Below are 13,944 nucleotides of genomic sequence, written 5' to 3'. Positions count from 1 at the left end.
CATATCTCTTTAAGCTCTCTGGCTAGCTCTGTGTATGTGCTCCGTTTCTCCTTTTCTTTGATATTCACCCTGTGGTCAACCGGAACAGCAAAGTCTACGATTTGACAGGAGTTTTCTTTCTTGTTAATTATTACGACATCCGGTTTTCTTGATTGGATGTGTTTATCAGTTTGTATGTCCATGTCTAATAGGACTTTGTGATTCTCATTTTCAAGTACTGTTGCCGGCTTATGTTTGTACCACTTGTCTGTGCATTCGAGATGCAGTTGTTTGCATAATTCCCAGTGTACTACCCTTCCAATTATTATTATGCTAGCATTTCAGCCCCGCGTTGCCCGGGTGTTTGGATGTGTATGTTGAGTAAAAAAAAAAAAAAAGTGGTAGTAGGAAGTAAGGGTTAGTGGGTCTGCTGGCAGCAGTTAAGGGGTTAGTGTCATGAGAAACGGGAAAGCGTGCCAGTTCTAGGGTTAGTGACAGGAACGGGTTGGGTGTGTGAAAATCCGTACCGCAAAGGTGGAAAAGAACGGGGTAAAATCTAATGTTTATGCTGTTACGACCACCACCAAACCGGAAGCGACATTTTTTAAAATTAAGGCTAGAAAATCTAAAGGAGAGGATAACTTTCAAAAATATTGTCGAAAAAAGTGACCCCACCCCCTGTAGAAAAGTGCCTAGTTGAAGGGGAAGATATTAATGTTTTTAGCCAATTTTTCGATATTTGTCGTATGAAAGGTTGAACTTTACAACGATACTGATCTTGGTAAAATCCGTCGCCTCTATTGAAAGTTTAAGGCAGACATGCAAACAGACATACATACATACATTTATATATTGGTAACAAAAATTTCCGACCCAAACTGATGAAAAAGCTTGCCCTATCTCTGAATACCCTTTATGTAAAATTTCAAATATTTAGACCAGAAATTGTCTGAGTAATTTGGAAGAGACCGCAGAGGTCAATTTTTTAAAACTTTGACCCCTATTATGGCCCCTTAAAATTTATTGTTTTGAGCTCAAATCAAGTTATTAAGTTAGATCCATGTCCAAGAAACCTATATCTAAAATTTCATGTGTTTAGACCCAAAATTGTCGGAGGAGTTTGGTAGAGTTCTCAAAGGTCAAATCGTTGAACTTTGACCCCTTAATCGCCAAATTTCTGACCAAAAACCGATCACATCGATTTTCCCAAATCTCAGTACCCTGTATATCAAATTTTGAGTCTGTAGACTAAAAATTGACAGAGTTATTGCGTAGGGAAATGTACACAGACACACACACACACAGACACGTTCGCTTTTATATATATATAGATTATTATTATTATTATTATTATTATTATTATTATTAGTAGTAGTAGTAGTAGTACAATCTCTATAATATTCTGCTTGTTCTTCCTTAGTTAATCTGTTAAAAATAACAGATTTGTTGAGTAAATATATTTCTCATTTCGTGGAATTTCCATTTTGTTGTTGTTGTTGTAGTAGTAATAATAATAATAATAATAATAATAATAATAATTATTATTATTATTATTATTATTAGTAGTAGTAGTAGTAGTAGTAGTAGTAGTAGTAATTACAACAATTTAATGATATACGTTTAACATTCAAAATGATTCCAGTCGCATTTAGATTACATTGGAATAATTTACTTTTAAAAATAAAATCCGCATTGAATGAAATATAGTTTTGTTCATATCTATATATTAATACGATAGCGTGTGTGTTATTTTCTGTGTTGCGCTTAAATCCGGGTTGTTTAATTGTTATGTACTTCCATTTCTTGTAATAAATAATTTTACCAAGAATTCTTCATAAGTTTTGGTTTCGGTTTCGATTATTGAGTAAATATAATTCTTATTTTGTGGAATTTGCACGGCTCCCACTAGTTGTTGTTGTTATTATTATTACTATTAGTAGTAGTAGTAGTAGTAGTAGTAGTAGTAATTACAATAATTTAATATTCAGAAATACAGCACAATCACGTTGACACACCGGTTCTCGCTTGATCACTGCAGTTAAGCAACATTGAGCCTGGCCATTAATAGATGGGTGACCATTTGGGAAGGCGAGGTGCTATATGTACTGCGAGGTAAAAATACCAGGTTGGGAAACTGGTGCAGTCTATCCTCTCGAGAGTAGCTGGGCCTCTCTTAAGCCATGGTAGGCAACGCATCTAGTGATGACGTCATGATAAAAATACCCTTGATAGCCTTGGCGAAGCATCAAGTATTTCCAGCCATTAGAAAAAAACATGAGAGATTTTGTGGAATTTGTTCACGTTTCACCTGTGCCTACTGGCATTAGATGAAACATTTCTATTTTCTATTGTAACATTCAAAATGATTTTGAAATCCAAATGATTTCTTCCAGTGACATTGTCGCATGCATATTTTTACACGAACCAAGAATTTAGAATATGTTGGAATAATTTACTTTTAAAAATAAAATCCGCATTAAATGAAATATAGTTATATTAGTCACAGTTATATACTTTTTTTTTTTTTTTTTTTACACGGTGGTCACCACTTATCAAGGGCTGGAAGTCACTCAGGGATAAGGGTTATTGCAAGTACCGTACGTTAGTGTGGAGATTTAATGAAGTGTTTACTTAAGAGGGTGGTTCATTAGGAATTTGTTAACGTTGGACTTGAACACATCCAAGTTGTAGTCAGCTGGGAAGCAGGCAGACGGAACAGAGTTCCACAGGCGTGCAGTTCTAAGAAAGAAGCTTTGTTCATGGAATCCACGTTTTGATTTAGGCACAGATAAAGAGTGGGGGAAATTTTTTACAGTGGATTCAGCTAGACAGGTGTTTTTCGTGAAAGATTGGCGAGGGGGGACTTTATTTTTTTATATATATGTAACAGAGCACATATGAGCGCATGGGAAAATATCAGCAACAGGTAAAAGATAGCTGACTTGTGAATATATTAGCAGCAGTAGCCGAAAAAAAGCACATATGCAAATTAGGAAATGTGTGCGACCTGGCGCAACAAGAAAAAGAAAAAGGGCATTGGGAGAAGAAAACGTACGGTTGAAAAAGATGGACGTGTAAAGTCGAAGGCGAGAAATGGTTGCCTACGGCTGGCATGTAGTGGAGTAGAAAGAAAAACGCAAGCCAGGGGAGATGGACATGTGGCCCCGCAGTAGCAAAGAGAGAGGCTCTTTAAGCTGGTGCTGAGATGGGGTGAAAGAAAAACGGTAATAAACGACTTGTGTTGCAAAAAAAAAAAGAACGAAAAGCCGAGTCGGAATTATTTATTTTTGTTTATTTCTTTCTTTTCAGCGGTGCCAGACAGCGTGGGGGAGGGGTCTAAGAGAGATTTGAACTGTAACAAACACGGTTCCAGCATAATGGCCATGTTACATACAGTCAAAGTTATATACTTTATTTTTAAAACTAAAAATTTATCAATTAGCTCATTGTGGTTTGTAAAATATGTAAAAACATCAAACTAATCTCTCACAAATTAATTTTTCCCTCTGTTTTTAATTGCTATATTAAGTGATTTTCTCTATTAATTCGCACTTTTTATTTTAAGATTCAAATATTAATAACTACATTTTATTTCAGTATTTAATTTATGTATTTCTGTTGTATTAAATGCTAGCTTTAATTTTTTTTTTTTTTTTTTTTCTCGTCCATAAATGTTTATCTACCAAGTTGATCTTAAATATTGTATAATCAATCCATTATATTATCATTTTCAGTCCCCCACCCCTAATTTCTGGCTCCCATCTTATCTCGCAATTACTTATAACGTCACCAACTAACTTCGGAAGAACCCCCCCCCATCCGATTTTGTTTTATATCATAAGTTGCTTAAAACGTGATTAGTTAAAGTTCAGAATAAAATCACGCTTTCTCTTAACGGTTAATTTTAAAAAAAAATCTTCTGAACGCTATTAAAAGTTAAATTCTTCACTAGTTTGGAGACGGAATGCGTTGTTGTGATAAGTGATTTTCTCTATTAATTCGCACTTTTTATTTTAAGATTCAAATATTAATAACTACATTTTATTTCAGTATTTAATTTATGTATTTCTGTTGTATTAAATGCTAGCTTTATTTTTTTATTTTTTATTTTTTTTTCTCGTCCATAAATGTTTATCTACCAAGTTGATCTTAAATATTGTATAATCAATCCATTATATTATCATTTTCAGTCCCCCACCCCTAATTTCTGGCTCCCATCTTATCTCGCAATTACTTATAACGTCACCAACTAACTTCGGAAGAACCCCCCCCCCCATCCGATTTTGTTTTATATCATAAGTTGCTTAAAACGTGATTAGTTAAAGTTCAGAATAAAATCACGCTTTCTCTTAACGGTTAATTTAAAAAAAAAATCTTCTGAACGCTATTAAAAGTTAAATTCTTCACTAGTTTGGAGACGGAATGCGTTGTTGTGATAAGTGATTTTCTCTATTAATTCGCACTTTTTATTTTAAGATTCAAATATTAATAACTACATTTTATTTCAGTATTTAATTTATGTATTTCTGTTGTATTAAATGCTAGCTTTAATTTTTTTTTTTTTTTTTTTTTTTTCTCGTCCATAAATGTTTATCTACCAAGTTGATCTTAAATATTGTATAATCAATCCATTATATTATCATTTTCAGTCCCCCACCCCTAATTTCTGGCTCCCATCTTATCTCGCAATTACTTATAACGTCACCAACTAACTTCGGAAGAACCCCCCCCCCCCATCCGATTTTGTTTTATATCATAAGTTGCTTAAAACGTGATTAGTTAAAGTTCAGAATAAAATCACGCTTTCTCTTAACGTTTAATTTAAAAAAAAAATCTTCTGAACGCTATTAAAAGTTAAATTCTTCACTAGTTTGGAGACGGAATGCGTTGTTGTGATAAGTGATTTTCTCTATTAATTCGCACTTTTTATTTTAAGATTCAAATATTAATAACTACATTTTATTTCAGTATTTAATTTATGTATTTCTGTTGTATTAAATGCTAGCTTTAATTTTTTTTTTTTTTTTTTTTTTTTTTTTCTCGTCCATAAATGTTTATCTACCAAGTTGATCTTAAATATTGTATAATCAATCCATTATATTATCATTTTCAGTCCCCCACCCCTAATTTCTGGCTCCCATCTTATCTCGCAATTACTTATAACGTCACCAACTAACTTCGGAAGAAACCCCCCCCCCCCATCCGATTTTGTTTTATATCATAAGTTGCTTAAAACGTGATTAGTTAAAGTTCAGAATAAAATCACGCTTTCTCTTAACGTTTAATTTAAAAAAAAAATCTTCTGAACGCTATTAAAAGTTAAATTCTTCACTAGTTTGGAGACGGAATGCGTTGTTGTGATAAGTGATTTTCTCTATTAATTCGCACTTTTTATTTTAAGATTCAAATATTAATAACTACATTTTATTTCAGTATTTAATTTATGTATTTCTGTTGTATTAAATGCTAGCTTTAATTTTTTTTTTTTTTTTTTTTTTTTTTTCTCGTCCATAAATGTTTATCTACCAAGTTGATCTTAAATATTGTATAATCAATCCATTATATTATCATTTTCAGTCCCCCACCCCTAATTTCTGGCTCCCATCTTATCTCGCAATTACTTATAACGTCACCAACTAACTTCGGAAGAAACCCCCCCCCCATCCGATTTTGTTTTATATCATAAGTTGCTTAAAACGTGATTAGTTAAAGTTCAGAATAAAATCACGCTTTCTCTTAACGGTTAATTTAAAAAAAAAAATCTTCTGAACGCTATTAAAAGTTAAATTCTTCACTAGTTTGGAGACGGAATGCGTTGTTGTGATAAGTGATTTTCTCTATTAATTCGCACTTTTTATTTTAAGATTCAAATATTAATAACTACATTTTATTTCAGTATTTAATTTATGTATTTCTGTTGTATTAAATGCTAGCTTTAATTTTTTTTTTTTTTTTTTTTTTTTTTTTTTTCTCGTCCATAAATGTTTATCTACCAAGTTGATCTTAAATATTGTATAATCAATCCATTATATTATCATTTTCAGTCCCCCACCCCTAATTTCTGGCTCCCATCTTATCTCGCAATTACTTATAACGTCACCAACTAACTTCGGAAGAAACCCCCCCCCCCCCATCCGATTTTGTTTTATATCATAAGTTGCTTAAAACGTGATTAGTTAAAGTTCAGAATAAAATCACGCTTTCTCTTAACGGTTAATTTAAAAAAAAAATCTTCTGAACGCTATTAAAAGTTAAATTCTTCACTAGTTTGGAGACGGAATGCGTTGTTGTGATAAGTGATTTTCTCTATTAATTCGCACTTTTTATTTTAAGATTCAAATATTAATAACTACATTTTATTTCAGTATTTAATTTATGTATTTCTGTTGTATTAAATGCTAGCTTTAATTTTTTTTTTTTTTTTTTTTTTTTTTTTTCTCGTCCATAAATGTTTATTTATCTACCGAGTTGATTGCAAAAATAGATTACCTAATTGTACTCATTTTTAGTTCGTGGGAGGGGAATCTATCACCATACTTTCCCTTAAACAGGTCCGTTGGACTTTAAGTACAATACTTAATAGTTTTTTTTTTTTATTTTTTTTTTTTTAATGGAGAGTAGAAAACGCATTGTGGATGCGTTATCGGCAGCTCCTGTTACTCTCGCTTCTTCTTATTTGTCCCTCAGTCCTCATTTTTAAATGAGTGATTTTTCTGACAAAGGGAGAAGAAAAAGCTGTTTTCTAGGTTGGCAGTATTTTTGCGCGAACAGTTGGCAGAGTTGGTGGAAATTTTCTGTTTCTATGTCTATCCTTGTAGCCATGTCACTAGTAAGGGTGCTGGAGGTAAACGTTTTGTCTGGGCTGACGTTATCCGCCTGATAGTCAGGGACCCGAACCTTGGATTAACCACTAAGGAGGCTGTCCTATCAGCAGGTGCAAAGTACTGGGGCTGCTGTATTGCCATTTGGTGAATGGAATCTGGACCATGCAGTAGCTTCTGGTGGGGCCTCTCGATGCCATACTAGTGGGTAATTGTTACGGCTTTACCTTATCATGTGGTACAAAAAAAAAAAAAAAAAATTCTTCGTTTCTTTTTCTCTCTTAGTTTCCCCTCTCTGTCCTGCTCTAAGTAAATCTGTCGACCTAGTCCACAAATTCCAAAATTTCATCATGACAAGTTTCAAGAAAAAATACACGATTAAACCCGGTTCTCCAACTTCCAACGTAGACCCCTACTACCATGTCTCCTTCTCCAACATCAGGGGTCTACGTTCTAACCTTCCAGAGGTTGAAACCCAATTACAGGAGACTAAACCAGACCTTTTATTTTTAAGTGAAACTGGCATTGGACAGGCTATTTCCCTTGATGAGTTTGCAATTACAGGATACTCTAACTTAACTTCTAAATCTGACCCCCAAGATCGCCATGGGCATGGAATATGTGCCTATATTAAAGATAGCTTTCCATGTGGGAGGGACATCTCCAGGGAAGATCCTAACTTACCTTATATGTGCTTCCGGGTTGCTTTAGCTCACACTACTGCATTTATATTTACTCTCTATCGCCCCCACAACAGCGGAGTTACTATCTTTCAAAGCATATCTGAGAAAATTGACCAAGTCCTTTCTACTTATCCTTCAGCTAACATTCACGTATGTGGAGACTTCAATGTTCACAACGTCGAATGGTTGTCCCACTCAAACAAGACCGATGATGAGGGGAGGTTCTGTCATGATTTCTCCATTGCCTATGACCTCACTCAGATTGTTCAGGAACCTACCCGTGTGCCCGATAATGACGGCCAGTATGCGAGCCTACTAGACCTTTTTCTCACAACTTGCCCTGAACTATGTTCAGTTTCTGTTCTGTCGCCTCTTGGATCTTCCGACCACTCTGTTGTATCAATTAAGATAAAAATGAAATGTAATAAGTCCCCAGACGTACCTCTTCATCGTACAGTATATCGATACACTAAGGCTGACTGGGATAGCTTCCGTACATTTATATCTGATCTACCTCTGCATTCCATGTTTAAAAAGGATGTGTCCTCTATAGTATTAGACCTAACTGAATGGTTAATTGTAGGTATTGACCATTTCATACCCTCTAAAAAGTTTCAGCAAAAACCTAACAGCCAGCCATGGTTCTCTCCAGAATGTGCTGCTGCCATTGCGCACAGAAATCACTTTTTCCACTGCTTCAAACGTAATAGATGTATGGAAACTAAAGCCGTTTTCAGGACTGCCAGCAACCATTGTAAGAAAGTAATAAGGAACGCAAGAGAGTTGTATGCTCAATCTGTTAAGTCCAAAGTAGCTGAGCAGCGGCTTGGTTCCCACCAGTTTTGGCAAATAGCAAACAGAATCCTGAACAGAAGCGTGTGCTCCATCCCAACTATTATCAATGGATCTGAGGTAATCTCGTCAGCATCAGACAAAGCCAAACTCTTTGTCAAGAACTTTGCAGCTAATTCTACCCTTTGCGACCAAGACCGCCAACCCCCAATATTTCCTCTTGTATCAGAAAACACGCTATGTGATATACGTATATCTGTACGTGATGTTGCCAAACTAATCAAAAACCTTGATTCCAGTAAAGCAACTGGCCCTGATGGTATTCCAATTATAGTACTCAAAAAACTTCAACCTGAATTAGCGCCCATACTTACAAAACTGTTTAAACGTTGTCTTAAGGAGAATAGTTTCCCATCTCCCTGGAAAATCTCATCAGTATGCCCTGTATTTAAGAATTCAGGTATCGCTCATCCCCCTCTCAGTACAGGCCAATAAGTCTCCTGTGCGTCATGAGTAAGTTGCTAGAATCTGTATTAAATACAGAAGTAATCAAACATCTCAACAAAAATAACCTTCTTAGTGACACTCAATATGGTTTCCGTTCTGCTAGATCTACAGCAGATGTCCTTACAGTTATATCGCATAGGATTAGCAAATCTCTCGACGGTGGCAATCTTTCTAGGGCAATTGCTCTTGACATATCTAAAGCCTTTGATAGGGTATGGCATAAAGGTTTACTTCATAAGATCGCTAGCTATGGTATAGCTGGAAAAGTCTTCTCAATTATTAAATCATTTCTTTCTGATAGATTCATAAGAGTAGTAGTTGAGGGGCAAAAATCAGAAGCTCACAATATTAATGCCGGTGTCCCTCAGGGATCCATCCTGGGCCCAACTCTTTTCCTGATCTACATTAATGATCTTCCAAATCATATCCTTACATCATTTGTAGACATTTATGCTGACGACACTACCATTTATGGTACCACATCTAAGACAGTAAACGACCAAGTTCTCTCCAATTCTCTCTCCTCTGATCTTGAGCACGTAGTACAATGGGGAAAGGAGTGGCTGGTTACTTTTAATGCATCTAAAACCAAGCTTCTCTCTTTACATCATCAACATTCTAATCCACATTTGTCATCAATTGAAATGAATGGCTCTCGTCTTCAGGAGGCCTCAAGTTTTGACAAGCTTCTGGGCTTGACCATTACTCCTGATCTTAAATGGAACACGTATATCAAATCTGTTGCCAAGGCCGCTGGAAAAATGGTGGGATCTTTCTATCGATCCAGTAGATATCTCACTGCTGATGCTATTCTCTATCTATATAAGAGCCAGGTACGTCCAAGGATGGAATACTGTTGCCACATCTGGGCAGGAGCTGCTAGAAAGAACTTGTCCTGCCTTGATAGAGTTCAAAATAGACTTCGTAGCCTCGTAGGAGATGTCCTTTTCTCCTCCTTGCAACCTCTATCTCACAGAAGAGATGTTGCGAGTTTGTCTCTGATGTATCGTTATTTTCATGGAAAGTGTTCAACTGAGCTTCAATCTATGGTCCCCCCTCGCCAAACTTTCACAAGAAACACTCGTCTAGCTGTAAACACTATCAATAATTTCCCCCACTCTTTATCTGTGCCTAAACCTAAACGTAGATTCCATGAACAAAGCTTCTTTCTTAGAACTGCACGCCTGTGGAATTGTCTTCCGTTTTCCTGCTTTCCGGCTGACTACAATATGGTTTTGTTCAAGTCTAAAGTAAATAAGTTCTTGATGAGCCGTTCCATATAAGTTATTAAATTTACCAAATTTTCATTACTAATGATTACTATATTGACCAACTTCTACTGTACACTCTTTAACCCTTATCCTTGAGTGGCCTCTGGGCCTTGATAATGTGGTGATGCCTTTGTAAAAAAAAAAAAAAAAAAAAAAAAAAAAAAGTAAATTACATTTCACCTTCTGAAAAAGACATAATTTGCATGATCGCCGATTATGGGCATGGCCTTACTGTGACTGCATTACCAATTAAATAAATCTAATACTGTGTTTTACTTTTATTTTAATGAGCTTTCAGAATTCTCTTAAACTGATTTATGTATATTTTTTTTTTTACAATAGCTTCCATCTTTTTAATTAAGTTAGTAAATACCAGACTGCAATTTCACGAGTTTTAATTAACTATAAAAGCAGTAAATTACGAAGTGCCCTCAGTAAGTTTCTAGACTTTTTTTTTGTACAGACATTTAAAATTGTCGTAGACACTTGAAAATTCAGTATGTTATTGCTATACATCTTATGAGATGGTTGACCAATTTTTATGATTTCAAGTTCAAATGAATTGAAATACACCCTATTAAACCCTGATTGTCACAGTTGTTGAATTTAAAAAAAAAAAAAGCAATCTGGACGTGAGGACACTTAGAAAAACGATGTGCAATAAAATTCTGTTTTAAACTGGGAAAAAATGCCACAGAAACGTACATGCTACAGACTGCTTTTGGACCATGAATTGATCATCAGTTTTTGAGTAGCATAAGAGATTCAAGGAAGGCAGGGAGTCTGTGAGGAATGATGTGGGGTATGAGAGGAATAAGGATGTTAGAACACCAGAGTTGATTGGCCAAATAAAGAATTTCATGAATAAGGACCGTCATGTATCTATAGAGACAATAAGTGCACAGTTTGATGTCAGTGTGGGAACTGTACACAATTATTCACAAGGAGCTGAAGATGTGGAAGAGTTGTGCAAAGTTTGTCCCAAGGGTGCTCAGAGAAGATCAAACTATTTGACTAAGATGGGAATCAAGATATTTCCTCACGCTCCCTATTGTCCAGACCTTGGTCCCTCTGACTTTTGATTATTCCTTAAGCTCAAAGAAAATCATAGAGGCTGTTGTTGTAAGACAATTGAGGAGATGAAAGAGGCTGTGACAAGGGTTATTGATATCCTCACATAAGAGAACTTCCATGGGACCTTCCAGAAGTTGTAGGAACTGTACAAAAAGTGCATTGCAGCCGGAAGAGATTACTTTGATGGGAACTAGAATTGCATGTTTGAACTATCAATAAAATGCCATACAAAAAAGTCTGGAAACTTATTGAAGGCACCCTGTAATTTTTGCAATGAAAACTAAATCCCATCCTCAACTTTTCCTCTCTTTTTGCTGAGTGGGCTCTTTTTAAACAATTTTTTTACCAGTTAAAAATGAGTTTGTGTTTTATTTTATGGAAATTGCTCCAAACAAGGCATGAAGCCACTTGATGTAAGGAGTTAAAAAATACTATTCAAGGTCAAAAACTTGTCAAAGATAAGTGTTTAATAGAATAGATCGTGACCCAGAAAACAGCAGTTTTTTTCCATTTTTGTCAGAAACATCGTTTCTGGAATGTGAGGACTTTGGAATGTGAGGACATAATAAGGAAAGCAGGAGTTACACGGATGTTGAAAGTAACCCCACGATCCACCTTTCTACTCTCATTTAACGCTACTCTTCCTATGTTCATGGATCAGGAACTTTCTGATCTCACGCAAGCTCTTTTTGGAACGTGAGGACTAAAGGACATAATAAGGGAAGCGAGAGTTACACGGATGTCGAAAGTAAACCCAAAAATTCACTTTCTACTCTCCTTAAAGTTAATAAGATGGATAGACTGACAGTTGAATGATGATAAGAGGAGTGAAAAATCTACTCAAAACAACAGCTAATTTAGAAAATATCTCAAAATAGACCCTGGCATCACCCTCTTGTCCAACGCAGTGCCAATCAATGCCAGAAGGCAAACAGCTAATTTATAAGCACTCATCACATAACCAAATATCAAACCACAGTTCGACAACAATCTAGGTAACCCATCATGCAATAAACTCTGCTGTAAGATATACAAACATACAGTTACACATTTACCCATTTCACATGGTCTACCTCTTTTTCTGCATCCTTCCACCATCCCTTCTAGAGATGCTGCAGAATATGATCTATCACAGCTGAACTATCTCGAGGACCTCCTGTCTCTCATGACTTTCCTTAGCTAACTAATCGACTTGGAAGTCCTGAAACATATGCTATCATGCCATCTTATCTGTGGTTTATGCATTTCTTTGCACCTTTCCATCTTTTCTTTTAGAAGGGGTGTTTAATAAGTAATGCCCCTGGCCCATTTCTCATAGAAGTAGAGCAACGAAACTTGGCACAGTTATTAGTCTTTCTCTACATAGGAACCACACAGGATTATCCATTTCTCTCATTGTTTAATGCAGTTCTCATCAAGTTAACAGAGGCGAGAGAGGAGATGGCTTTTTTCGTTGGTGCATTGAAGTTCCTTGTGACTGCTGAGTGAATCCCAAAGGAAATGGGGATAACTAGATGCCCTGCTGATGCTGTTGGAATTTTTTTTTGTACCAATAATATGCATCCCCCCTGTTTACATTTATTATTTATATTCTGGTTCTTATATTTGATTTTTTGTATTTCGTATCCTTTATGATTCTTAGTTTCGTATATTTTGGGTTTGTATGAAACTCCCTTTAATTTGAGAAAAGAGAAATGCTAGCTCCTTGATGACGTGACGAGCCCAGCGCGAGATTCGGCCTCTTTTCAAATTCCGGCGACGAGGATATTGGATGTTCGTTTCATTGAGCCTCCTTCAAAGAAGCAAGAATACCCCGGACATGCAACAAGGCAAGCTTCTGAAAACTATCTACGTGGCTACGGTCTGCACGTATTTGGAAGGAGTGTAATTTTTTAAAAATAACTTTATTTTGCGTGGCTACAGTTTGCATGTAAATGGAAGGAGAGAAATTTCTAAAAGGACTTTAAACGAGAAAAAAAAGAAAAAGGCACGTGCCCGACTGGTTTTCAATTTGTGAGTACGCTCCTAAAATTTATTACATATGAGAGTGTGATTAGGAACTATTATTTTGAATCATAATATTGTATTCGTTCATGGATACAACATTTTAATATAAGAACCAGTGTTATTTTTTTCATTATATGTTACCTTGGCGTTCTTTGAATTTAATGCAAAGGGAAAAATTTGCAACTAATTTTATTGTGAATAAAATCTCTTCTTTGTTTTGAAACAAGACCTTTATATTTTATTCTTTACCCCCTCCCTTTTTTATTTCATGCTTTTTTTTTTCAGGCTAGTTACTTTCGCATCGAATTTATCTGGAAACAAGATAAATTTCCGACAATGCAGGTACCATTAGGTGAGGAAAATAATAATAAAGTAAGAAAGGTCGATCGCCGAAGTTCTTTCACATTGACTAGAGATAGTTCTCCTTACGGACACTACGATACATTCACAATTTAGAAGTTTTTTTGTTTTTTTTTAGGTGAGGAACACTATCTTTAAGTCCATGTGATTTTGTTATTTGATTTTAATGTACATTCTTAACGCTGATGAATTCCCCACTGATATAATAATAATAATAATAATAATAATAATAATAATAATAATAATAATAATAATAATAATAAAAAACATGCAAAGACTATATATAAAAAATATCAGTAAAGAGTCCAAACAATTGTAAAATAAAGAGTTGGTGCTGTAGTAATAAATACGAAATCTGCACGGATTAAAATATATTTGACCGCATTTTACGACAGGACAAGGCTGCCCCCCCCCTCTGCTAATCAAAATAATAAACCAGTATTAATATTT

The sequence above is a fragment of the Euprymna scolopes genome, chromosome 39 (genome assembly GCF_053919585.1).
Source record: "Euprymna scolopes isolate OS-2025 chromosome 39, ASM5391958v1, whole genome shotgun sequence".
Classification (NCBI taxonomy): Eukaryota; Metazoa; Mollusca; class Cephalopoda; order Sepiida; family Sepiolidae; genus Euprymna; species Euprymna scolopes.
Note: the sequence above shows the minus strand (reverse complement) of the source record.